This window comes from Scyliorhinus torazame, chromosome 16, assembly GCF_047496885.1.
Source record: "Scyliorhinus torazame isolate Kashiwa2021f chromosome 16, sScyTor2.1, whole genome shotgun sequence".
In the NCBI taxonomy this organism is placed as follows: domain Eukaryota; kingdom Metazoa; phylum Chordata; class Chondrichthyes; order Carcharhiniformes; family Scyliorhinidae; genus Scyliorhinus; species Scyliorhinus torazame.
Window position 1 is genome coordinate 125,770,303 of NC_092722.1, and position 27,279 is coordinate 125,797,581.

Genomic DNA, 27,279 nt, shown 5'->3' on the forward strand with positions numbered 1-27,279 from the left:
ATCTAATAGAAACTTACAAGATAATGAATGGCTTAGATAGGGTGGACGTAGGGAAGTTGTTTCCATTAGCAGGGAGACTAGGACCCGGGGGCACAGTCTTAGAATAAAAGGGAGTCACTTTAGAACAGAGATGAGGAGAAATTTCTTCAGCCAGAGAGTAGTGGGTCTGTGGAATTCATTGCCAAAGAGGGCGGTGGAGGCCGGGACGTTGAGTGTCTTTAAGACAGAAGTTGATAAATTCTTGATTTCTCGAGGAATTAAGGGCTATGGAGAGAGAGCGGGTAAATGGAGTTGAAATCAGCCATGATTGAATGGTGGAGTGGACTCGATGGGTCAAATGGTCTTACTTCCGCTCCTATGTCTTATGGTCTTATGGTAGACCTGGTTTACAGGGCGAATATAATGTCCTTTCAGCAGCTCCATTGCTGCATCAAAATCGTCCGCGTCCTCGATGAGGGTGTAGATTTCTGGGCTCACGCTCGAGTGCAGGACTTGAAGTTTCTGTTCTCCCATGTGTGTGTTTTCGGCCGTTCCGAGATATCTGTTGAAACATGCCAGCCAGTGCTTGAAGGTTGCTGCTGAGTTTGCCGCGTGGGGGCTGAGTTGCAGACACTCCGGCTTGATTCGGAGCTCCATCCTTTTAAATCTATCATATTAACTTGATGCACAATCAATAACCTCAGAAACGAGATTGGAGACAATTGAAGGCTTTAATACTCTAGATGTTTCCCCCAGCAGCGCAGGTACAGAAGAAAGCTGCTGGGGCGGCACGGGCTCTTATACCCCACCTTACAGGGCGGAGCTAACGCACAAGCTTATCCAATGGGAACAAGTACATTCTCCACCAATGGTATTCCGGCATTACTAGGTACCGTAATCCTCCTAACACAGACTACCACAAGGAACTAGGGCACAAACCTGTACATATGTTTCCACATTAAACACCTGTGCATAATGTTACAATCTGCCTTGGTGCTCTGTCAGATGGGTGTGAGGGGTGGGTTGGCCGCAGAGGGGGCCCAGAGGTGGGGGGACATGCAGGGATGTGTATACGTTAGCTGTGGGCTTGGCCCAGGGATCGCAGTTCAGCCAGTGCGCATCGCTCTGCATGTTGTGCAGCCTCCGTGGCTGCTCAAGCCCCATGTCCTGCTCATCCTAGCCCTCCTCCCGCATCCACCTCGTCGGACGAGGGCTGATGTTTATACCCCTCCTCCAGCACGTCCCCCCGCTGCTGCGCAATGCTGTGGAGGAAGCAGCAGGCCGCCACGATGCGGGCGACCCTTCCAACGCTATACTGGAGGGCCCCTCCAGACTGATCCAGGCACCTGAACCACACCTTCAGGATGCCGAAGCACCACTCGGTCATGCCCCTGGTCGTGGCATTGGTCTGTGGCCTCTGGATAGGTGTCATCAGCTACGACTGCAACGGACAACCCCTGTCACCCCGGGGGGGGGCGTCTTGAAGAGGCCAGGAACCATCAAGTGTGCCAGGATGAAGGCATCATACACACTGCCCAGGTTTTGGACACAGATGTGCATGGTGCACATCTGATGATCACCCACCAGCTGCACATTCATCGAGTGGAACCTCTTTCGGTTTGTATAGAGCGGCCTGCCATCTGCTAGTGCTCAGAGAGCGACATGCATCCCGTCGATCATCCCTTGGACCCAGGGCATCCTGCAGGTACCCTGGCGCTTGTCCTTGCTTCCGGAGGTACCATCGGCTAGCGCTGCCCATGCCAGCGAAATGGTCCGCTTCCCCCGTCCGGTGCCCACCTCTAGGGGCTACTGTAAGCGTTGCCCTTGGGCAGGCCATGTGATGCCCCACTGTTGGGTGGCGGCGGTTGGAGGGTGGTATTGAGGAGGGTGAGGTGCAGGGCTGGTGTGGGGTAGGGTGGGAACTGGGTGCAGAGGTAGTGGTAGCACAGTGGCTAGCACTGTTGGTTCACAGGTCCAGGGTCCCAGGTTTGATTCCCGGCTTGGGTCACTGTCTGTGCGGAGTCTGCACGTTCTCCACGTGTCTGCGTGAGTTTCCTCCGGGTGCTCCAGTTTCCTCCCACAAGTCCCAAAAGACGTGCTGTTAGGTGATTGGACATTCTGAATTCTCCCTCTGTGTAATCAAACAGGTGCCGAAATGTGGCGACTCAGGGATTTTCACAGTAACTTCATTGCACTGTTGGATTGGATTGGATTGGATTGGATTTGTTTATTGTCACGTGTACCGAGGTACAGTGAAAAGCAGCTCAACAGATCATTAAGTACATGAGAAGAAAAGGGAATAAAAGAAAATACATAATAGGGCAACACAACATATACAATGTAACTACATAAGCACTGGCATCGGATGAAGCATACAGGGTGTAGTGTTAATGAGGTCAGTCCATAAGAGGGTCATTTAGGAGTCTGGTAACAGTGGGGAAGAAGCTGTTTTTGAGTCTGTTTGTGTGTGTTCTCCGACTTCTGTATCTCCTGCCGGTGGAAGAAGTTGGAAGAGTGAGTAAGACGGGTGTTAATGTAAGCCTACTCGTGACAATAAAGATTATTATTATTATAGTGGGAAGGAGCACCCATACGGCCAGTGGCACTCTACAGAACCAGGGACCAATGTGGGTGGTCAGTGGGGTGGGCAGCAAGATGGCTGCTTTGCAGGCTGCGGTCACTGGACACCGGCCCAATCCCGTGGAGGTTACCCCAGCCCCACGTCCGCCCCCCGCCCCCCCCCCCCCCCCAGTCTTTCCCACCTCACCCCAGCCAGTGTCAGGACCGGCAGTCCGCTGTCTCGCCTCTCCGTGTCCTACCTCCTCTCTCTCCCTCAGCAGCCACGGCGCCAGTTTCTCAATTTTTAAAAGCACAAGTGAACCTCGCTGGCGGAATTTCCCCCAGTAGAGACGGTGAATCGCGGAGGCCCCGGACAATACCGGGTCAGACCCGCTTAAGTTATGCAAATGACATGTACTGTGCGGAGTGGAACGCAATTACACCGCTATCGGCTGCACACAAGTCGGCCCCTTTAAGGGAACAGAAAAGTTAAAGGAGCTGCACACTTAACCAAATTGTCCCTGCTCTCTAAAACAATTACAGAATAAGCTACATGGGGGTATGATCACGGCAGGGGGGAGTGAGATGCTGGACCAGGGATTGCATGCAGGCCTGCTGAAAATATACCTCTCTGCTCTTCCTGGCTCTGAAAGAGATTTGACCAAAGTAATTGCTTACACCTTACCTTGATATTCAAAATGGTAAGTTTATCTAACTTCATTCTGACTACATCCGTCCGTCATGCTCATTGCTGATGGAGACTTTAAAATGATCCCCGGGACTTGGTAAGCTGAAGGAATGTGGGTGTGACACCTCTTTAAAGTTGGTTGACAGGTTTTGTCATTATCATTTTTGGCCAGTCAGTGGGGAAAGGTGGAATTTCAAACAGCTGAAACTATTTCAACAGCATGGTTGAAGCTATCCCAGTTCCGTCTCCTGCGATTTTCCAATCAGTGTAGCTCCCTGATGTTTTGGATGGCAATGCCCATCGCAAGCCCAGTATTTTCCCAAAACAAATAGCATCACACTTTCCATCACACTCCTTTCAGGAGCACCACCAACATGCTGGCTCTACCTCACCAATGCACCGTGAAGTGTCCACAGAACTCGAATGGAGAACAAAATCTTCTTTGCAGCTCCTGAACAGGTCTATCTTTCTGTACCAGAACCTTGCAACACAGTCACCTCCCAAATTTAGAATCTTTTTTTACTGTCAGTTTACACACCTGGGACTAATTGGTAGTTGGCAGGGGAGGGAGAGAGTGGCCATTTCTGAGAGTAAGTGTTGACGCTGGTGCAGGATGTATGGAGTTCCATGACAGCTAAACTAACTGCGAGCCAGGACTAATTCAGTGACTGTGGAGGGGCTAGCACCAGTGCCACGTGGAACACAATCGATTCCAATGAAAGACGGTACAGGATTTGCCCGGTCTGTATTTGACACTCGGGAGGCTGACAAGCTGCAGCCAAATACATACACATTCCAATCCCCACACATACTCATCCCAGCCAACAAGGTGCCCACCCCACTGATGGGTTGGCTGGGGCCAGAGAGCACTTAGAGGAGCCCCGCACCAATATGACCCAACGCCCTAAGCTCACAGTGGGCTGTCAGCAGCATACGCAGCTGCATGGCTGACTTTCCGGCTGCGGCAATAGTGCTCCGTGCCTGTCCACCCCGACCCCACAGCCTGGCCACCCCCCGCTACTCCCTCCAGCCCTGGCAGAAAACCCCCTGGCCAGCGACACAATTGTCAGCAAACTATGGCGGTTTTGGCCACTTTCCATACCCCCATCTCTGCCTCAGCAGCCATGATGCCGGTTTCAGGATTTTGAAACGCACAAGTGAACCATGCCATGGGAACTCTGCTCATCAGAGGCGGAGCATGGCGGAGGCCCCAGAGAATACCGGGACAGGCCCGCTAATGACATGCAAACAGTGTTTACTCTATTGCGTTCCAGAACGCATTGACACCGCTGTCGAGGTGACGGAGAATTGCGATTTGCCGTCAAATCAGCGCCTGCCACCATTTTGGTGTCGGAAACTGTGCTCCACCCAATCGCAATTCCCGACTTCAGTATCAGCCAATGGAGAATCCATTGCCTTCTGCAGCCTAACTATGTAAAACCCAAAAGGAATGTACACATATGATAGAAACAACAACACTAAGTTGTCTACTTCTTTTAAAACATCAATGAAAGATGTGGAAAGAGGTACGTTTAACAATGGGCTGGGTTCTATTCTTCGCGCCCCCCGAAGGGAGAATCATGATCGGGCAGAGAATCGCGCGAAAAGGGAAAATTCCATTTTGTGCCCGGTGCAATTTCCTCGCTGTCGGCAATATCGAGGTCGCGCCCCGCGCTGGGGGATCCACACTAAACCACCATTTGTATGAATTTCAATGCCATTAATGGCTTGGACACTTCATGCTCCACCGCTCCGTGATGGTCCTCTTCTCACTGGCATGGAGCTATGGGCCCACGTCGGACTCCTGAACTCGGGGGCAGGTCTTATATGAGCCATCTTCATGGCTGCAATGAGTGTGTGGTAAGTGGAGCGCTTAACAACAGCGTCAGCTCTTAGACTCTTTGGCGCTAATTACGGCCCCAGCAGTTAGAACGCCAAGTGGGCTGGTAATTCTTCTCAATTCGCCCCGGCAGAGTGCTGGCCCATTTACATGTCCTGACTCGCTTACCAAATAGCGTTCCCAACGGAAGTGCAAATAGCACACTCTTCAGTCCCGGCGGGAATGCTGTATCCTAAACAGGGAATTCTGGACGGTATTTCTTGGAAGTCAGTTTGAGCTCCAGTGGTAATTTGATCTTAATCCCTGAAAGTATTGTTTCATTTAACTTTTCATGAGGATTTTTTTTTTAAATTTAGAGTGCCCAATTATTTTTTTCCAATTTGGGGCAATTTAGCGTGGCCAATCCACCTACCCTGCACATCTCTGGGTTGTGAGGTGAAACCCATACAGACACAGGGAGAATGTGCAAACTCCACACGGACAGTGACCCGGAGCCGGGATCGAACCCGGTCCTCGGCACCGTGAGGAAGCAGTGCTAACTACTGCGCCACTGTGCTGCTCAAACTTTTCATAAGGATTGAAGAGTACGTGCTGTAAATAAATTTTGCCTATTCATATATGAATCACCATATCTCAAATTCATCTGCAGAACTTGCATTTTAAACAAAGAAATTGCATTTAAATGACAATTACCGCAAATGATGAAGCATTTCATGATTAATGAAAGTTTTTAAAAGCAGCAGTCAATTTGCACACAGCAAGATCCCACAATAGCAGGGAGATAATGATCACATAATTTATTTTTACTGCTTCTGGATATTGGCCAAGGCACTGTGGCGATATCCCCGGCCGTGTTTCAATTGGAACTACAAGATTTATTGTGTCCACCAGACCTCAGTTTGGGGTCTCCTCCACAATGCAGCGCCTCTGACAGTGCAGCACCTCCTCAGTCCTCCCCTAGGCTGCCAGGCTGGATTATGGCCTTGTCTCAGGACTGACATTTGAGGCCATAATCTTTGAATCAAAGATGAGAGTGCCATCCACTGAGCCATAGCTGGGATTCTTTCTACTTAAAATTTTAAATTATATATTTTCATAGAATTTACAGTGCAGAAGGAGGCCATTCGGCCCATCGAGTCTCTTGGATTCAATCGGCTGGATTCTCCATTTCTGAGGCTATGTCCGGAGCATGTATCTAGTCTTACAACCAAAGGGTCGACGCCACCCCCGCACCGATGGTCTGCCCTGTGAGGGGCGAGCAGCTGCTCCACGTAAGGCCCCCGGCTTTACCTGCAGACACAGACGGAGAATTGCCGGGTCCGTGACCATGCATGTGCACGGCAGCAACCTGCGGCGGTCGCGCCGTCCAACATGGTGCCGGCAGCGCGTGGGCCCGGCCTGCCAGATAGTGCCCCCCTGTAACCCACCTCGCCACCCGGACCACCCCCGAACAGTCCCCCCAGCTCCTTCCGAAGCCCGCCCCCACCCCCCGACTGTGGCGACGCTGGTCACAGTCCGCAGCCGCCACGCAAGGTCCCCGAAAGCTGTGAGCAGACACGCCCCACGCCGTCAGATAGTCGGCACATCGGGGACGGTGACGTCCTGAGGCCGTCCCAATGGCGTGCGGCGTACTCAGCGGTGATGCCGTTTTGAGGGGGCGGAGCATCTGAAAAATGGCACCGCCCCCAACTTTGCCGTCAAAACGGATTCCACAGCCAATCGCCGAATGCGATTTCGGCAATTCGAGAATCTAGCCCTAAGTGTTGATGCTGTGGCGGATTTGTGGACTTCTACTACAGCAAAGCTGGCACCTCAACTGAACCAATTCAACGACCATTAAGGGCCTTGGCGCCACATGGAACACAATCGATTCCAATGGGAAATGATGCGGGCTTCGCTGGGTTTGCAACTGACACTCAGGAGGCTGACAAGCTGTAGCCACATATACACACTTCACTCCCCACACACACCATCCCAGCCAACAAGATGGCAGCGAGGATAGCGACAGCCCGCTTCACGGGCGCCGAGCCGAGACCCTGCTGGATGGAGGAGAGGCGGTTGACCCTGTACCAAGGCCCGGGAAGGAGGCTGCGAAGCGCCGCTGTTCACTGAGCCTGGGCACAGGTACCAGAGGTGGTCAGTGCCGTGGGCAACACCATCCAAACCGGCCAGAAGTGCAGGAAAAAACTGCACAACTTCCTCAGGGCGGCCAGGGTGAATAGGCAACACTGTGCCCCTGGCACTAACCCCCCGACCCACACACCCGTAACGCCACGCAACCCCCACCCTGAGGGCAGCCGAGCCCCCACCCTGAACTACATGACGGGGCTCATAACGGCCACTATGGCCACTGAGACCAGCAGCTACCCACCTCCTGCGCTGTATGCATCGGACTGTCTCACACTGTGCATTTTCTGTTTGCTCTCCCCCCAGAAGAGGGGCGCCTCTAACCGCTGGGAGCAGGGGGAAACTGGAGGAATACCACCAGACCTGTGGCCCCTTACCGCAGCACAACAGAGGGCATTTGACTTCGACAGACCCCCCCCACTCCCCAAACACCCCCTCCGCAGAACACTGCCACCACCCCCACACCCACACAACCCTCACACCCACCACCACATCACCCTCACACATACCAACCACCCTCATACCCAACGCCACCCTCCACACCAACACCACCCCCACACCTCCACTTCACCACCACCTTCACCCTGACTCCCCCCCTCAATCACCCCCATTCCCCAGAACACCCCCACCAGCCCCAGGCCCGCAATGCAATCATACATCTTATCTTGTGTTTTGTAAGGAGCTGCTGGTGGTGAGGCGTGCCCTGCTGGTGTCCGCCCCGGACCAACCGCAGACACAGTCAGCACCCCAGGCGCTGACCAGCAACGGTGATGATACCGACAGGGACGGCAATCACCGGCCCTAATCCCAGGACACCCCGGAGCTCGGGTCCGGGGATGAAACAGCGTTCCCATCACAGCGGTCTCCAACATCCTCCACCATCCCAGAGACATTCACCTCCGTTGGGCATGTTAGTGAAGAAGCACCTGGGGCATTATCTGGTGCGTACCACACACACACACACATGCTCCGATGCAGCAAGTGGAGGCCAGGGAGATTTTTTGATTAGTGGGGTGGACGGGGAGAGAACAGCGTCTTACCGTGTCGGGGTGTATGAAGCTCTCTGTGCTCCCAGAGTCGATTAGGCCGGACATTTCATGCCCATTGATAAGCACCGTCGTCGTAGCAGTCGATAGTGTTCAGGGCCGAGACTAGTCCAGGGTCACCGAGGCTACTCGAGGCAGCAGTTGAATGTTTTCTTCGGACGGTGTGTGGTCAGCCGAGCTGGGGTCCTGGGAGTCCATCCAAGGTGGCGGCCCCCATTGGTCGCACATGGCCGGGGGTGCACAAAATGGTGGCGCCCATCCATCGCACGCAGCGTCCACGGGACAAGATGACGGCGCCCAGAGGGCGCACGTGGCCATGGAGGAGGAAGATAGCAGCACCCGCTGGCTGCACGGGGACCATGGAGAGGATTGTGGTGGCGGTCCGTATTCGCCGCCGGAGACCGCCCGGGTCTGGCATACCATCATAAAGTTGCCCTTTTTACCGCATCCCTTGCAGTTGGATGCATGGGCTGGACAGCGCTGTTGGGGGCTTGGCTTGCCCGCAAAAATAGCAGCGGGGCCCCCCGGGGTTGCCAGGCCGTCTTGCAGCACGAGCTTGTGGGGGGATGGGAGATGCCTCGGGGTGGGGGGGGGAGGGGGGAGTTCCACACTGCCCAGGGGGCTGCTGCGCGGTCGTGGACGTAAGCGCGGGCGTTTTGGGAGGCCACATCTAGGGAACAGGAAAGGGCCCGTGCCTCCTTGAGGCCTAGTGTCTCTTTCTCCAGCAATCGCTGGCGGATTTGGGAGGACAGCATACCTGCAACGAAAGCGTCCTGGATCAAAAGTACTGTGTGGTCGCTCGCCGAAACTTGCGGGCAGCTGCAGTTTCTCCCCAACACCAGGAGCACACGGTAGAATTCTTCCAGTGATTCCCCAGGGATTTGTCGCCTCGTCGCTAGCAGATATCGGGTGCTTTTTCCCGACTGTTTTGTTCTCTCTCTTTCTTCGGAACTAATTTCGGGAGCCGTTCGGAGGAGGAGCAGTCTCTGTGAGTATAAAAACCTAACGGTAACTTTGTTTTCCAGTTTTTTTCCCCAAAAGTGACGTCAGAGGGAAGCTGTGATCTGATTGGTTGATAGCAAATCTGCCCCAAATTTTAAAAAAAACACAGCTAAACTCGTAAACTTAAATTTAATTAATTAGTGATGGCTGGTCAGGTGATGTGCTTAAGCTGCTTGATGTGGGAGCAGGCAGATCCCATTGCGAGCTGCAGCGACCACATCTGCAGTAAGTGTTGGCTGCTCGAAGAGCTCCGGCTCAGAGTTGATGAGCTGGAGTCTGAGCTTCAAACACTGAGGCACATCCGGGAGGGGGAGACATACCTGGACACTGTGTTTCAGGAGGCAATCACACCTGTCAGAGTAGGTAGTTTAAATCCTGCCAGTGGCCAGGGACAGCAGGGTGTGACTGCAAGTCAGGCAGGTAAAGGGAACCAGCAGTCAGGAACTCAGGAGCCTCAGCCCTTGACCCTGTCCAACAGGTATGAGGCACTTGCTCCCTGTGTGGATGGCGAACAGGGCTGCAGGAAGGATGAGTCAGCTGACCAAGGCACCATGGTTCAGCAGGCCATTCAAGGGGAGGGAGTAAATAGGCAAGTTGTAGTTGTAGGGGATTCTATTATCAGGGGGATAGATAGTATCCTTTGTGAGCAGGATAAAGAGTCCCGCATGGTATGTTGCCTGCCCGGTGCTAGGGTGCGGGACATCTCTGACCGCTTTGAAAGGATACTGGAGAGGGAGGGGGAGGATCCAGTTGTTGTGGTCCATGTCAGTACCAACAACATAGGCAAGTCTAGAAAAGAGGACCTGTTTAGAGATTATAAAGAGCTAGGATTCAAATTAAAAAACAGGTCCTCAAGGGTCATAATCTCTGGATTACTGCCCGAGCCACGTGCAAATTGGCATAGGGAGGCAAGAATAAGGGACGTTAACACGTGGCTGAAAGAGTGGTGTGGGAAAGAGGGGTTCCTTTTCATGGGACACTGGCATCAGTTCTGGGACAGGGGGGACCTATACCGTTGGGATGGTCTCCACCTGAACTGAGCTGGGATCAGTGTTCTAGCGAAAAGAGTAAATAGGGTGTTCAATAGCACTTTAAACTAGAGATTGGGGGGGAAGGGAAAGTCAGGGAACCAAGAGGTGAAGAAATCAGTGGGAAGCGTAGCTGCTTAGGAATACAAAAAAGCACGAAAAGACAAAACTCAGGAGAGGTTACGATAGTCCCAATCCCACAAAATATGACACGGTGTATGGAAAGGCTCAGTAAACCAAGGTCCACCACACTAAGAAAACAAAAAGGGACGGTCAATAGAGAATTAAAGGTGCTATATTTAAATGCGCGCAGTGTACGGAACAAGGTAGATGAGCTTGTGGCCCAGATTGTGACTGGCAGGTATGATGTGGTAGGCATCACAGAGACGTGGTTGCAGGGGGTTCAGGACTGGCATTTAAACATCCAGGGATTCACAACCTATCGAAAAGACAGAGAGGTGGGCAAAGGGGGAGGGGTTGCCGTGTTAATTAGGAATGAAATTAAATCAATAGCACTAAACAACATAGGGTCAGATGATGTGGAGTCTGTGTGGGTAGAGTTGAGGAACCACAAAGGCAAAAAAACCATAATGGGAGTTATGTACAGGCCTCCTAACAGTGGTCAGGACCGGGGGCACAAAATGCACCACGAAATAGAAAGTGCATGTCAGAAAGGCAAGGTCACAGTGTTCATGGGGGACTTCAATATGCAGGTGGACTGGGTAAATAATGCTGCCAGTGGACCCAAGGAAAGGGAATTCATTGAATGTTTACAGGAGGGCTTTTTGGAACAGCTTGTGATGGAGCCCACGAGGGAACAGGCCATTCTGGACTTAGTGTTATGTAATGAGCCAGACTTGATTAAAGATCTTAAAGTAAGGGAACACTTAGGAGGCAGTGATCATAATATGGTAGAATTCAATCTCCAATTTGAAAGAAAGAAGGTAGAATCAGATGTAAAGGTGTTACAGTTGAATAAAGGTACAGGGGCATGAGGGAGGAACTGACGAAAATCGACTGGGAGCAGAGCCTAGTGGGAAAGACAGTAGAACAGCAATGGCAGGAGTTTCTGGGAGTAATTGAGGACACAATACAGATGTTCATCCCAAAGAAAAGAAAGGTTATCAGAGGGGGGATTAGGCAGCCATGGCTGACAGAGGAAGTTAGGGAATGTATCAAAGCAAAAGAGAAAGCCTATAATGTGGCAAAGAGTAGTGGGAAGTCAGAAGATTGGGAAGTCTACAAAAACAAACAGAGGATAACAAAGAGAGAAATAAGGAAAGAGAGGATCAAATATGAAGGTAGGCTAGCCAGTAACATTAGGAATGGTAGTAAAAGTTTCTTTAAATACATTAAAAACAAACGGGATGCAAAAGTAGACATTGGGCCGCTCCAAAATGACGCTGGTAATCTAGTGATGGGAGACAAGGAAATAGCTGAGGAACTAAATAAGTACTTTGCGTCAGTCTTCACAGTAGAAGACATGAGTAATATCCCAACAATTCAGGAGAGTCAGGGGGCAGAGTTGAACATGGTAGCCATCACAAAGGAGAAAGTGCGAGAGAAACTAAGAGGTCTAAAAATTGATAAAATCTCCAGGCCCAGATGGGCTACATCCTAGAGTTCTAAAGGAGATAGCTGAAGAAATAGTGGAGGTGTTAATTATGATCTTTCAAAAGTCACTGGAGTCAGGGAAAGTCCCAGAGGATTGCAAAATCGCTGTTGTAACCCCCTGTTCAAGAAGGGAACAAGGACAAAGATGGAAAATTGTAGGCCAATTAGCCTAACCTCGGTTGTTGGCAAGGTTCTAGAATCCATTGTTAAGGATGAGATTTCTAAATTCTTGGAAGTGCAGGGTCGGATTAGGACAAGTCAGCATGGATTTAGTAAGGGGAGGTCGTGCCTGACAAACCTGTTAGAGTTCTTTGAAGAGATAACAAATGGGTTAGACCAAGGAGAGCCAATGGATGTTATCTATCTTGACTTCCAAAAGGCCTTTGATAAGGTGCCTCACGGGAGACTGCTGAGTAAAATAAGGGCCCATGGTATTCGAGGCAAGGTACTAACATGGATTGACGATTGGCTGTCAGGCAGAAGGCAGAGAGTTGGGATAAAAGGTTCTTTTTCGAAATGGCAACTGGTGACGAGAGGTGTCCCGCAGGGTTCAGTGTTGGGGCCACAGCTGTTCTCTTTATATATTAACGATCTAGATGATGGGACTGGGGGCATTCTGGCTAAGTTTGCCGATGATACAAAGATAGGTGGAGGGGCAGGTAGTATGGAGGAGGTGGGGAGGCTGCAGAAAGATTTAGATAGTTTAGGAGAGTGGTCCAAGAAATGGCTGATGAAATTCAACGTGGGCAAGTGCGAGGTCTTGCACTTTGGAAAAAAGAATAGAGGTATGGACTATTTTCCAAATGGTGACAAAATTCATAATGCTGAAGTGCAAAGGGACTTGGCAGTCCTAGTCCAGGATTCTCTAAAGGTAAACTTGCAGGTTGAGTCCGTAATTAAGAAAGCAAATGCAATGTTGTCATTTATCTCAAGAGGCTTGGAATATAAAAACAGGGATGTACTTCTGAAGCTTTACAAAGCATTAGTTAGGCCCCATTTAGAATACTGTGAGCAATTTTGGGCCCCACACCACAGGAAGGACATACTGGTACTGGAGCGGGTCCAGCGGAGATTCACACGGATGATCCCAGGAATGGTAGGCCTAACATACGATGAACGTCTGAGGATCCTGGGATTATATTCATTGGAGTTTAGGAGGTTGAGGGGAGATCTAATAGAAACTTACAAGATAATGAATGGCTTAGATAGGGTGGACGTAGAGAAGTTGTTTCCATTAGCAGGGAGACTAGGACCCGGGGGCACAGTCTTAGAATAAAAGGGAGTCACTTTAGAACAGAGATGAGGAGAAATTTCTTCAGCCAGAGAGTAGTGGGTCTGTGGAATTCATTGCCAAAGAGGGCGGTGGAGGCCGGGACGTTGAGTGTCTTTAAGACAGAAGTTGATAAATTCTTGATTTCTCGAGGAATTAAGGGCTATGGAGAGAGAGTGGGTAAATGGAGTTGAAATCAGCCATGATTGAATGGTGGAGTGGACTCGATGGGTCAAATGGTCTTACTTCCGCTCCTATGTCTTATGGTCTTATGGTAGACCTGGTTTACAGGGCGAATATAATGTCCTTTCAGCAGCTCCATTGCTGCATCAAAATCGTCCGCGTCCTCGATGAGGGTGTAGATTTCTGGGCTCACGCTCGAGTGCAGGACTTGAAGTTTCTGTTCTCCCATGTGTGTGTTTTCGGCCGTTCCGAGATATCTGTTGAAACACGCCAGCCAGTGCTTGAAGGTTGCTGCTGAGTTTGCCGCGTGGGGGCTGAGTTGCAGACACTCCGGCTTGATTCGGAGCTCCATCCTTTTAAATCTATCATATTAACTTGATGCACAATCAATAACCTCAGAAACGAGATTGGAGACAATTGAAGGCTTTAATACTCTAGATGTTTCCCCCAGCAGCGCAGGTACAGAAGAAAGCTGCTGGGGCGGCACGGGCTCTTATACCCCACCTTACAGGGCGGAGCTAACGCACAAGCTTATCCAATGGGAACAAGTACATTCTCCACCAATGGTATTCCGGCATTACTAGGTACCGTAATCCTCCTAACACAGACTACCACAAGGAACTAGGGCACAAACCTGTACATATGTTTCCACATTAAACACCTGTGCATAATGTTACAATCTGCCTTGGTGCTCTGTCAGATGGGTGTGAGGGGTGGGTTGGCCGCAGAGGGGGCCCAGAGGTGGGGGGACATGCAGGGATGTGTATACGTTAGCTGTGGGCTTGGCCCAGGGATCGCAGTTCAGCCAGTGCGCATCGCTCTGCATGTTGTGCAGCCTCCGTGGCTGCTCAAGCCCCATGTCCTGCTCATCCTAGCCCTCCTCCCGCATCCACCTCGTCGGACGAGGGCTGATGTTTATACCCCTCCTCCAGCACGTCCCCCCGCTGCTGCGCAATGCTGTGGAGGAAGCAGCAGGCCGCCACGATGCGGGCGACCCTTCCAACGCTATACTGGAGGGCCCCTCCAGACTGATCCAGGCACCTGAACCACACCTTCAGGATGCCGAAGCACCACTCGGTCATGCCCCTGGTCGTGGCATTGGTCTGTGGCCTCTGGATAGGTGTCATCAGCTACGACTGCAACGGACAACCCCTGTCACCCCGGGGGGGGGCGTCTTGAAGAGGCCAGGAACCATCAAGTGTGCCAGGATGAAGGCATCATACACACTGCCCAGGTTTTGGACACAGATGTGCATGGTGCACATCTGATGATCACCCACCAGCTGCACATTCATCGAGTGGAACCTCTTTCGGTTTGTATAGAGCGGCCTGCCATCTGCTAGTGCTCAGAGAGCGACATGCATCCCGTCGATCATCCCTTGGACCCAGGGCATCCTGCAGGTACCCTGGCGCTTGTCCTTGCTTCCGGAGGTACCATCGGCTAGCGCTGCCCATGCCAGCGAAATGGTCCGCTTCCCCCGTCCGGTGCCCACCTCTAGGGGCTACTGTAAGCGTTGCCCTTGGGCAGGCCATGTGATGCCCCACTGTTGGGTGGCGGCGGTTGGAGGGTGGTATTGAGGAGGGTGAGGTGCAGGGCTGGTGTGGGGTAGGGTGGGAACTGGGTGCAGAGGTAGTGGTAGCACAGTGGCTAGCACTGTTGGTTCACAGGTCCAGGGTCCCAGGTTTGATTCCCGGCTTGGGTCACTGTCTGTGCGGAGTCTGCACGTTCTCCACGTGTCTGCGTGAGTTTCCTCCGGGTGCTCCAGTTTCCTCCCACAAGTCCCAAAAGACGTGCTGTTAGGTGATTGGACATTCTGAATTCTCCCTCTGTGTAATCAAACAGGTGCCGAAATGTGGCGACTCAGGGATTTTCACAGTAACTTCATTGCACTGTTGGATTGGATTGGATTGGATTGGATTTGTTTATTGTCACGTGTACCGAGGTACAGTGAAAAGCAGCTCAACAGATCATTAAGTACATGAGAAGAAAAGGGAATAAAAGAAAATACATAATAGGGCAACACAACATATACAATGTAACTACATAAGCACTGGCATCGGATGAAGCATACAGGGTGTAGTGTTAATGAGGTCAGTCCATAAGAGGGTCATTTAGGAGTCTGGTAACAGTGGGGAAGAAGCTGTTTTTGAGTCTGTTTGTGTGTGTTCTCCGACTTCTGTATCTCCTGCCGGTGGAAGAAGTTGGAAGAGTGAGTAAGACGGGTGTTAATGTAAGCCTACTCGTGACAATAAAGATTATTATTATTATAGTGGGAAGGAGCACCCATACGGCCAGTGGCACTCTACAGAACCAGGGACCAATGTGGGTGGTCAGTGGGGTGGGCAGCAAGATGGCTGCTTTGCAGGCTGCGGTCACTGGACACCGGCCCAATCCCGTGGAGGTTACCCCAGCCCCACGTCCGCCCCCCGCCCCCCCCCCCCCCCCCAGTCTTTCCCACCTCACCCCAGCCAGTGTCAGGACCGGCAGTCCGCTGTCTCGCCTCTCCGTGTCCTACCTCCTCTCTCTCCCTCAGCAGCCACGGCGCCAGTTTCTCAATTTTTAAAAGCACAAGTGAACCTCGCTGGCGGAATTTCCCCCAGTAGAGACGGTGAATCGCGGAGGCCCCGGACAATACCGGGTCAGACCCGCTTAAGTTATGCAAATGACATGTACTGTGCGGAGTGGAACGCAATTACACCGCTATCGGCTGCACACAAGTCGGCCCCTTTAAGGGAACAGAAAAGTTAAAGGAGCTGCACACTTAACCAAATTGTCCCTGCTCTCTAAAACAATTACAGAATAAGCTACATGGGGGTATGATCACGGCAGGGGGGAGTGAGATGCTGGACCAGGGATTGCATGCAGGCCTGCTGAAAATATACCTCTCTGCTCTTCCTGGCTCTGAAAGAGATTTGACCAAAGTAATTGCTTACACCTTACCTTGATATTCAAAATGGTAAGTTTATCTAACTTCATTCTGACTACATCCGTCCGTCATGCTCATTGCTGATGGAGACTTTAAAATGATCCCCGGGACTTGGTAAGCTGAAGGAATGTGGGTGTGACACCTCTTTAAAGTTGGTTGACAGGTTTTGTCATTATCATTTTTGGCCAGTCAGTGGGGAAAGGTGGAATTTCAAACAGCTGAAACTATTTCAACAGCATGGTTGAAGCTATCCCAGTTCCGTCTCCTGCGATTTTCCAATCAGTGTAGCTCCCTGATGTTTTGGATGGCAATGCCCATCGCAAGCCCAGTATTTTCCCAAAACAAATAGCATCACACTTTCCATCACACTCCTTTCAGGAGCACCACCAACATGCTGGCTCTACCTCACCAATGCACCGTGAAGTGTCCACAGAACTCGAATGGAGAACAAAATCTTCTTTGCAGCTCCTGAACAGGTCTATCTTTCTGTACCAGAACCTTGCAACACAGTCACCTCCCAAATTTAGAATCTTTTTTTACTGTCAGTTTACACACCTGGGACTAATTGGTAGTTGGCAGGGGAGGGAGAGAGTGGCCATTTCTGAGAGTAAGTGTTGACGCTGGTGCAGGATGTATGGAGTTCCATGACAGCTAAACTAACTGCGAGCCAGGACTAATTCAGTGACTGTGGAGGGGCTAGCACCAGTGCCACGTGGAACACAATCGATTCCAATGAAAGACGGTACAGGATTTGCCCGGTCTGTATTTGACACTCGGGAGGCTGACAAGCTGCAGCCAAATACATACACATTCCAATCCCCACACATACTCATCCCAGCCAACAAGGTGCCCACCCCACTGATGGGTTGGCTGGGGCCAGAGAGCACTTAGAGGAGCCCCGCACCAATATGACCCAACGCCCTAAGCTCACAGTGGGCTGTCAGCAGCATACGCAGCTGCATGGCTGACTTTCCGGCTGCGGCAATAGTGCTCCGTGCCTGTCCACCCCGACCCCACAGCCTGGCCACCCCCCGCTACTCCCTCCAGCCCTGGCAGAAAACCCCCTGGCCAGCGACACAATTGTCAGCAAACTATGGCGGTTTTGGCCACTTTCCATACCCCCATCTCTGCCTCAGCAGCCATGATGCCGGTTTCAGGATTTTGAAACGCACAAGTGAACCATGCCATGGGAACTCTGCTCATCAGAGGCGGAGCATGGCGGAGGCCCCAGAGAATACCGGGACAGGCCCGCTAATGACATGCAAACAGTGTTTACTCTATTGCGTTCCAGAACGCATTGACACCGCTGTCGAGGTGACGGAGAATTGCGATTTGCCGTCAAATCAGCGCCTGCCACCATTTTGGTGTCGGAAACTGTGCTCCACCCAATCGCAATTCCCGACTTCAGTATCAGCCAATGGAGAATCCATTGCCTTCTGCAGCCTAACTATGTAAAACCCAAAAGGAATGTACACATATGATAGAAACAACAACACTAAGTTGTCTACTTCTTTTAAAACATCAATGAAAGATGTGGAAAGAGGTACGTTTAACAATGGGCTGGGTTCTATTCTTCGCGCCCCCCGAAGGGAGAATCATGATCGGGCAGAGAATCGCGCGAAAAGGGAAAATTCCATTTTGTGCCCGGTGCAATTTCCTCGCTGTCGGCAATATCGAGGTCGCGCCCCGCGCTGGGGGATCCACACTAAACCACCATTTGTATGAATTTCAATGCCATTAATGGCTTGGACACTTCATGCTCCACCGCTCCGTGATGGTCCTCTTCTCACTGGCATGGAGCTATGGGCCCACGTCGGACTCCTGAACTCGGGGGCAGGTCTTATATGAGCCATCTTCATGGCTGCAATGAGTGTGTGGTAAGTGGAGCGCTTAACAACAGCGTCAGCTCTTAGACTCTTTGGCGCTAATTACGGCCCCAGCAGTTAGAACGCCAAGTGGGCTGGTAATTCTTCTCAATTCGCCCCGGCAGAGTGCTGGCCCATTTACATGTCCTGACTCGCTTACCAAATAGCATTCCCAACGGAAGTGCAAATAGCACACTCTTCAGTCCCGGCGGGAATGCTGTATCCTAAACAGGGAATTCTGGACGGTATTTCTTGGAAGTCAGTTTGAGCTCCAGTGGTAATTTGATCTTAATCCCTGAAAGTATTGTTTCATTTAACTTTTCATGAGGATTTTTTTTTTAAATTTAGAGTGCCCAATTATTTTTTTCCAATTTGGGGCAATTTAGCGTGGCCAATCCACCTACCCTGCACATCTCTGGGTTGTGAGGTGAAACCCATACAGACACAGGGAGAATGTGCAAACTCCACACGGACAGTGACCCGGGGCCGGGATCGAACCCGGTCCTCGGCGCCGTGAGGAAGCAGTGCTAACTACTGCGCCACTGTGCTGCTCAAACTTTTCATAAGGATTGAAGAGTACGTGCTGTAAATAAATTTTGCCTATTCATATATGAATCACCATATCTCAAATTCATCTGCAGAACTTGCATTTTAAACAAAGAAATTGCATTTAAATGACAATTACCGCAAATGATGAAGCATTTCATGATTAATGAAAGTTTTTAAAAGCAGCAGTCAATTTGCACACAGCAAGATCCCACAATAGCAGGGAGATAATGATCACATAATTTATTTTTACTGCTTCTGGATATTGGCCAAGGCACTGTGGCGATATCCCCGGCCGTGTTTCAATTGGAACTACAAGATTTATTGTGTCCACCAGACCTCAGTTTGGGGTCTCCTCCACAATGCAGCGCCTCTGACAGTGCAGCACCTCCTCAGTCCTCCCCTAGGCTGCCAGGCTGGATTATGGCCTTGTCTCAGGACTGACATTTGAGGCCATAATCTTTGAATCAAAGATGAGAGTGCCATCCACTGAGCCATAGCTGGGATTCTTTCTACTTAAAATTTTAAAATATATATTTTCATAGAATTTACAGTGCAGAAGGAGGCCATTCGGCCCATCGAGTCTGCACCGGCTCTTGGAAAGAGCACCCTGCCCAAAGTCAACACCTCCACCCTATCCCCATAACCCAGTAACCCCACCCAACACTTTGGGCAATTTTGGACACTAAGGGCAATTTACCATGGCCAATCCACCTAACCTGCACATCTTTGGACTGTGGGAGGAAATCAGAGCACCCGGAGGAAACCCACGCACACACGGGGAGGACGTGCAGACTCCGCACAGACAGTGATCCAAGTCGGAATTGAACCTGGGACCCTGGAGCTGTGAAGCAATTGTGCTATCCACAAGGCTACCGTGCTGCCCAAGAAACAACATCAATGGGCTCATCCAGGATTTGAACCCGGGACCTCTCACATTTTCGTACAGCACAAACCCCGAAGCGAGAATCTTACCCCTAGACCAACGAACTGGTCAAAGATGGTACATATTAAAGATGTACAATTACCTTTGAAGAATAGATTAATATAGATATTGTAAAATGGGCTTGGCTGTGTTCCACGGATTTAGATGACGGAAGCTGCTGACAGGGAGCGCTGCCCGCTGTGAGTTCAGATTGAAAAGTGGAGCGTACGCTCTGTGCATGATTTTCAAACTTTAACAATAAGAAAATCATGTCCAGCTAATGTTGCCAACCCTCCAGGATTGACAGGGAGTGTCCAGAAATTTAAGACTAATCTCCTGGACAGTGCTGCAAGCAACTCAGCAGGAACAGAACAGGGGTGTTAAAATAAATTGTGCATGCCTTTCCTTTTTTTAAAAATCCTTTTCTTACTAGTTGTAGAAATATTGCAGATGGAGAAAAAGGCTGTGTGATTGAGTAGGTGTGGTTGGCGGCTGATGAATAAGTCGTAAACAAGAGTTGGCAACCCTACGTAAAGTGCACGCCTAGACATTTCACAATGCAATTTAAGAAAACAGGGGCCCATGACAAGAGTTGTAAATGATTGAGCGTTGGCGAATTGATCATATGATGAATAGATGATCGTTTGTGACTTTTAGCAAGATGTAATGAAACGGGAGGTAAGAAAGCAGGCCACCATTGCTATGAAGCTGACACGTGTCCCGCTTGTTAATATTTGTTCACAGAATTTATAATGGGAGATCCATCCTATTCAAAGTGCCTCCCTCAGTCAGCCCGCAGTGGAACAAAATATTTCTCGAGCTACTGCAGATTGTCTAGCCAACAGCTCATTTGCACAGCATGTCAAGGCCTTGGTTTGATTTTTGACCAGAGCAATTTGAAAGCCAGGTGGACAATACACTCCTTGTCACCATTGCACTGAATTTGGCCCAGCTCTATAATAAGGAACACACTGCAGTCATACTGAATGACAGAAAAACAGGAAGCCATCCAGACAGAATAAATGGGACCTTATGGAGACGATAAATGGGCTAAAGGCCAGCTCATTAATGAGATACTGGTTTTTAATCTGTGCTACCAAGCTTGACGAATCAATAAAGCAGAAAGAACTTGCATTTTATCGCATGTTTCCAATGTCCCAAAGTACTTGACTCAAATACTGTAGCTATTGCCGTAATGCAGCTAATTTTCAATCAGGCAGCAAGGTCTCACAAACAACAATGAGATAAATGACCAGGTAATTGATGTTGACTGGGTGATAATTATCAGCCAGAACGGCAGGAGAACTCCTGTGTGTTTCTTCGAAATAGTGCCATGGCATCCTTTACATCTACTGGGGAACCGGGCGTTCCATCTCTTCTGAGAAACAGCACCTCCAACAGTGCAACACTCCATCAGCAATCCACTGAAGTGTCAGTCTGGAATTTGGACTTAAGTCTCTGGAACGGACCTTGAACCCATGACCTCTGACTCTGATGAACAGCACCACATCTTATAGTGCATCAAACAATAAATTTCTAAAAAAGGTTGAATACAGAAGGGTGTATTAAATTGCTAAAACTGGACTTGTCAGTTGTACATTGAAGCTACTGTATCTCATATTTGTTCCAAAATTCAGTTTCTTAGACACTTTATCACTGATCTAGTATTATCATAGTATTTACAGTGCAGAAGGAGGCCATTCGGCCCATCGAGACCGCACCAGCCCTTGGAAAGAGCACCGTACTTAAGCCCACACCTCCACCCTATCCCCGTAACCCAGTGACCCCACCTGACCTTTTTGGACACTAAGGGCAATTTAGCATGGCCAATCCACCTAACCCACACATCTTTGGACTGTGGGAGGAAACCGGAGCACCCGGAGGAAACCCATGCAGACACGGGGAGAACGTGCAGACTCCGCACAGACAGTAACCCAAGCCGGGAATCGAGCTTGGTACCCTGGAGCTGTGAAGCAACTGTGCTAACCGCTGTGCTACCGTGCCGCACTTCAGTGGGAACTAAGGAGGCTTATCTATTAAACGGTCTTGTTAACTTCAGGCTAGTGTACTTCGGTTCCCAGGCACTTCTGTCATTTTGGCCACAACTGAGAGATTCTTCCCATCCTCATTCCTCATCCCATCAATTTTTAACTCTTAGCCACTTTGAGGCTAAAATAAAAGCCAGAGGAATTTCAGACCCTTTTTCAGGAAACAATTGAGACTCAGATTCTCTCTTTTCCACCATTGGGTTGCTAACAATCAGAGTACAGTAAACGCCGTTGGCATATCGTTAATGTGCCCGACCTGCAATTTCCGGGCCCTCTGCGATGCTCCATCTCCGCCAGGAGGAATTCCCAAAGCGAGGTTCACGTGTGGTATTTTAAAGTTGGGAAATAGGCGCCATAGCTCCTTAGGGGAAGAGAGGGGGGTATGAAAAGTGTCCAGCATCACTATAATTTGCTGACAGTTGTGCTGTTGGCTAGGGGACATCTGCCAGAGCCAGGGGAAGTAGGAGGGGTGGCCCAGGAAGCGGGCCATGGGGTCGGGGTGGACGGGCACAGACCACCATTTCTGCAGCCTCTAAGGCAGCCATGTGGCTGTTGTAGCACAATCAATCACTCACGAGACGAGATGGGAAGGAGTCGAACGATGGCTTTATTACGCAGACTTGTTCCCCAGCAGCTCAGTTACAGAATGCGGCTGCTGGGAGAACCCGGGCTTTTATACTCCGCCTTACTGGGTGGGGCCAGCAGGCGGCTGATCCAATCGGGATCCAGTGTCTATCCACCAATAGCCTCTCGGCATCACAGGGTACCGTAATACCCCTAATAATACCGCCACATTCATCCCTTGTTAAAAAAGAACCCGGCGGGGTAGTGGGCCGTATGGTGGTAGGGGTTTCCAGAGTCGGTACCTAGGGTGCCGCTAACATGGCAGCTATGCTCTGATATCAACTACTTACAATGCCACTTTTACTGGGCAACCCAAAAACATTATTTACAGAGGCATTTCTTTCTTCACTATACTGATTCGATGAGTCGAATGGGTGCCCTGGTCATCCTCGCCGATTGTCTTAGCCCCGGTGGTGATGCAGGCGCTGGTTCGGGCCCCGTCGTCTCTGGGAGCTTCGCGATGCCTCTTCCTGCTCCAATACCCCTATTCGGGGCCAGGGGAAGGACCGATCCACCCGGGAAGGGGGCGGCTGTGGGGTGCGCCGGCGGGAGGGAGGGGGTTATTGGTGTTGGGGGTGTGTGTGGGGCTCCGGCGGGTGCCAGGTCCCACAGGGAGACCGTGTCCTGTCGGCCGTCGGGGTACGCCACGTAGGCATATTGAGGGTTTGCGTGGAGGAGATTAACTCTCTCGACCAATGGGTCCGATTTGTGCGTCCGCACATGCTTTCAGAGCAGGATGGGTCCCGGGGCTGCCAGCCAGGTCGGAAGTGACGTTCCGGAGGAGGACTTCCTAGGAGGCGTTCGTGAGGTGTCTGATTCGTTGTTGTACACAGCAGCGACCGGATGGAGTGGAGGGCGTCCGGGAGGACTTCCTGCCAGCGGGAAACTGGGAGACTTCTGGACCGTAGGGTCAGTAGGACGGTCTTCCAGACCGTTCCGTTCTCCCTCTCTACCTGACCGTTCCCCCGGGGGTTGTAACTGGTCGTCCTGCTCGAGGCGATGCCCTTGCTGAGCAGGAATTGACGCAGTTCGTCGCTCATGAAGGAGGACCCCCTGTCGCTATGGATGTAGGCGGGGAAACCGAACAGTGTAAAGATGGTGCCGAGGGCTCTAATGACCGTGGCCGCGGTCATTTCGGGACAGGAGATGGCGAATGGGAACCGGGAGTATTCGTCAATCAGGTTCAGGAAGTACGTGTTGCGGTCGGTGGAGGGGAGGGGGCCTTTGAAGTCCAGACTGAGGCGCTCAAAGGGATTGGAAGCCTTTATCAGGTGCGCTTTATCTGGCCGGTAGAAATGTGGCTTGCACTCTGCGCAGATCTGGCAGTTCCTGGTGGCGGTCCTGACCTCCTCGATGGAGTAGGGCAGGTTGTGGGTCTTTACGAAGTGATAGAACCGAGTGACCCCGGGTGGCAGAGGTCCTCGTGGAGGGTTCGGAGACGGTCCACTTGTGCGTTGGCACATGTGCCGCGGGATAGGGCATCGGACGGCTCGTTCGGCTTTACGGGACGATACAAGATCTCATAGTTGTAGGTGGAGAGTTCGATCCTCCACCGCAAGATCTTGTCGTTCTTGATCTTGCCCCGCTGTGCATTATCGAACATGAAGGCAACCGACCGTTGGTCAGTAAGGAGAGTGAATCTCCTACCGGCCAGGTAATGCCTCCAATGCCGCACAGCTTCCACTATGGCCTGGGCCTCCTTTTCCACTGAGGAGTGGCGGATTTCTGAAGCGTGGAGGGTGCGTGAAAAAAAGGCCATGGGTCTGCCCGCTTGGTTGAGGGTGGCCGCCAGAGCTAGGTCAGACCCGTCGCTCTCAACTTGGAAGGGGAGGGACTCGTAGATTGCGTGCATCGTTACCTTTGCGATATCCGCTTTGATGCGGCTGAAGGCCTGGCGGGCCTCTGTCGACAGGGGAAAAACCGTGGACTGGATTAGCAGACGGGCCTTGTCCGCGTAGTTGGGGACCCACTGGACATAATAAGAGAAAAAGCCCAGGCAGCGTTTCAGGGCCTTGGAGCAGTGGGGGAGGGTAACTGAATGAGGGGGCGCATGCGTTCGGGGTCTGGGCCTATCACTCCATTTCGCACGACGTAGCCGAGGATGGCTAGACGGTCGGTGCTAAACACACATTTCTCCCTGTTGTATGTGAGATTCAGGGCGTTCGCGGTCTGGAGGAATTTGCGGAGGTTGGCGTCGTGTTCCTGCTGGTCGTAGCCGCAGATGATGACGTTGTCGAGGTACAGGAACGTGGCCCGCAAACCGTACCGATTAACCATTCGGTCCATCTCCCGTTGGAAGACCGAGACCCCGTTACTGACACCGAATGGAACTCTTAAAAAATGATAGAGCCGCCCATCTGCTTCGAAAGCAATGTATTTTCGGTCGCTCGGGCGGATGGGGAGCTGGTGATATGCGGACTTAAGGTCCACCGTGGAAAAGACCTTGTACTGTGCAATCCGGTTGACCATGTCGGATATGCGGGGGAGAGGGTACGCATCCAACTGCGTGTACCTATTGATGGTTTGACTATAGTCTACGACCATCCTCTGCTTCTCCCCGGTCTTTACAACTACCACCTGGGCTCGCCAGGGACTATTGCTGGCCTGAATTATGCCTTCCTTCAGCAGCCTCTGGACTTCTGACCGGATAAAAGATCGGTCCTGGGCGCTGTACCGTCTGCTCCTAGTGGCGACTGGTTTGCAATCCGGGGTGAGGTTCGCGAACAGGGAAGGCGGATCGACCTTGAGGGTCGCGAGGCTGCAGATAGTGAGTGGGGGTATAGGGCCGCCGAATCTAAACGTTAAACTCTGGAGATTACACTGAAAATCCAATCCCAGGAGTGTAGCAGTGCAGAGGTGGGGAAGGACGTAACGCCTGCAGTTCTTGAACTCCCTCCCCTGCACCTTGAGGTTCGCAAAGCAGAACCCTTTTATCTCTACCGAATGGGACCCTGCCGCCAGAAAATTTTTTGATTACTCGGGTAGATCGGAAGGGAACAGCGTCTTACCGTATCGGGGTGTATAAAACTCTCCGTGCTCCCAGAGTCGATCAGGCAGGGCATCTCGTACCCGTTTATAAATATAGTTGTGGATGCTGTTTGGAGCATCCGGGGCCGCGACTGGTCCAGGGTCACAGAAGCCAGTCGTAGTTGATGCATCGGGGCGTTTTCTTCAGGCTCCGTGTGGCCATCCATCCCAGGATCCTTAGCTGTCAGCCAAGATGGCGGCGTCCACGGGTTGCACACGGTCGGGGGTGGACATGGATCGCATGTTGCCGGGGGAGCACAAAATGGCAGCGCCCATCCCTCCCGCATGGAGTCCGGGACCCAATATGGCGGCGCCCGTTGGCCGCACATGGATCGCTGGGGGGGTTGAGTTTGGGGTTCTCCCCGGAGATTGCGGCTACCCCCCGGGCCTGGCACACTGCTAAAAAATGCCCCTTTCTGCCGCACCCTTTACAGAGGGCCGAGCGGGCCGGGCAGCGCATTCAGGGGTGTTTCCCCTGCCCACAAAAAGTAGCAGCGGGGCCCCCCCGGGTGATCTGCCGCTCTGGCAGCGCAGGCCTGCGGGGGGGCGGGGGGGTCCCGGGGGTTCGGTCACGGCGGGGGTCCACGGTGCCCAAGGGGCTGCCTCGCGGTCGGGGGCATAGGCGCGGGCGTTCTGTGATGCCACATCAAACGAGGCCGCGAGGGCCCGTGCCTTTTTGAGGCCTAGTGTATCTTTCTCCAGCAATCGCTGGCGAATTTGGGATGAAAGCATACCTGCCACGAACGCATCTTGGACCAGCTGCTCTGTGTGTTCATTAGCCGAAACCGATATGCAGTTGCAGTTTCTCCCCAGTATTAACAGCGCATTGTAGAATTCGTCCAGCGATTCCCCGGGGATTTGCCATCTCGTCGCGAGCTGGTAGCGTGCGTAGACCTGGTTGACGGGCCGAACGTAGACTCCTGTCAGCATGGCGATCGCCGTCGAGAAATCATCCGCATCCTCTATGAGCGTGTAGATTTCAAGGCTCACCCTGGTATGCAGGACCTGGATTTTCTGTTCTTCTGTAGGTATGCCGGGGGCCGTTCGGAGGTATCCCTGAAAACACGCTAACCAATGTTTAAAAGTGGCTGCTGAGTTTGCCGCGTGGGGGCTGATTTGCAGACACTCCGGAATGATTCGGAGCTCCATGTCCTTAAAAGTTTGCGTAATAAATTGCAGAACAATCAATCACTCACGAGACGAGATGAGAAGGAGTCGAACGATGGCTTTATTACACAGACTTGTTCCCCAGCAGCTCAGTTACAGAATGCGGCTGTTTGGAGAACCCGGGCTCTTATACTCCGCCTTACTGGGTGGAGCCAGCAGGCGGCTGATCCAATTGGGTTCCAGTGTCTATCCACCAATAGCCTCTCGGCATCACAGGGTACCTTAATACCCCTAATACATACCACCACAGCTGTGCACGCCGCTGACTGTCCACTATGAACTTAGTGCCATGGGTCATTTGGGTGCCTCCCCAGGCCAGCCCCCTAGGTACTCTCTGGTCCCAGCCGACCCATCAACGGAATGGGCGTGTTCCAGCGCAGCCAGTGCTATCTTCTTGGCTGGGATAAGAGTGTGTGTGGAGTGGAGTGCCCATATGCACTTCTTGCTTGTAAAGCTCTTCAGTGCCGACCCCGACCCTGGTGAATCACACGCCAGTATTTGTTGGAATTGCACGGGTTTCATGTGGCACCTGTGCTAGCCCATTATGATGCACTGAATCACTCCAGGACTGGCACCAATATCGGGGCCGTAGAACTCATGTGATTCAGTCCTGGCACCAGCACTTATGGCGGGATTCTCCGATTGCCGACGCCAGAATCTCGTTCGGCTATTGGCCAGAGAATCCATTTTTATGCTCAAATCAGGGCGGTGCCATTTTTCGGATGCTCTGCCCCCTCAAAAACTCTATGAAAGTAGGATTTTTGTATCCCTGGGTTATGAAACCGGAAGTGTGCAATGTTAGTAAGAACAGGGCT

At 51.6% G+C, this 27,279-nt stretch overlaps 1 protein-coding gene across 3 annotated transcripts in view; it reads right to left on the reverse strand.

Moving 5' to 3' along the window:
- LOC140393051 (monocarboxylate transporter 12-like) overlaps nt 1–27,279 on the reverse strand; it is a 215,666-nt gene that overhangs the window by 115,333 nt on the left and 73,054 nt on the right. Inside the window, exon 1 of one of the 3 annotated variants that reach the window (XM_072479004.1) lies at nt 3,224–3,340. The exons of the other annotated variants lie outside the window; for them this stretch is intronic. The gene's annotated coding sequence lies outside the window, so the exon portion shown is untranslated. Of the gene's footprint in view, nt 1–3,223; nt 3,341–27,279 lie in introns of those variants that run through there. 3 annotated transcript variants of the gene reach the window in all.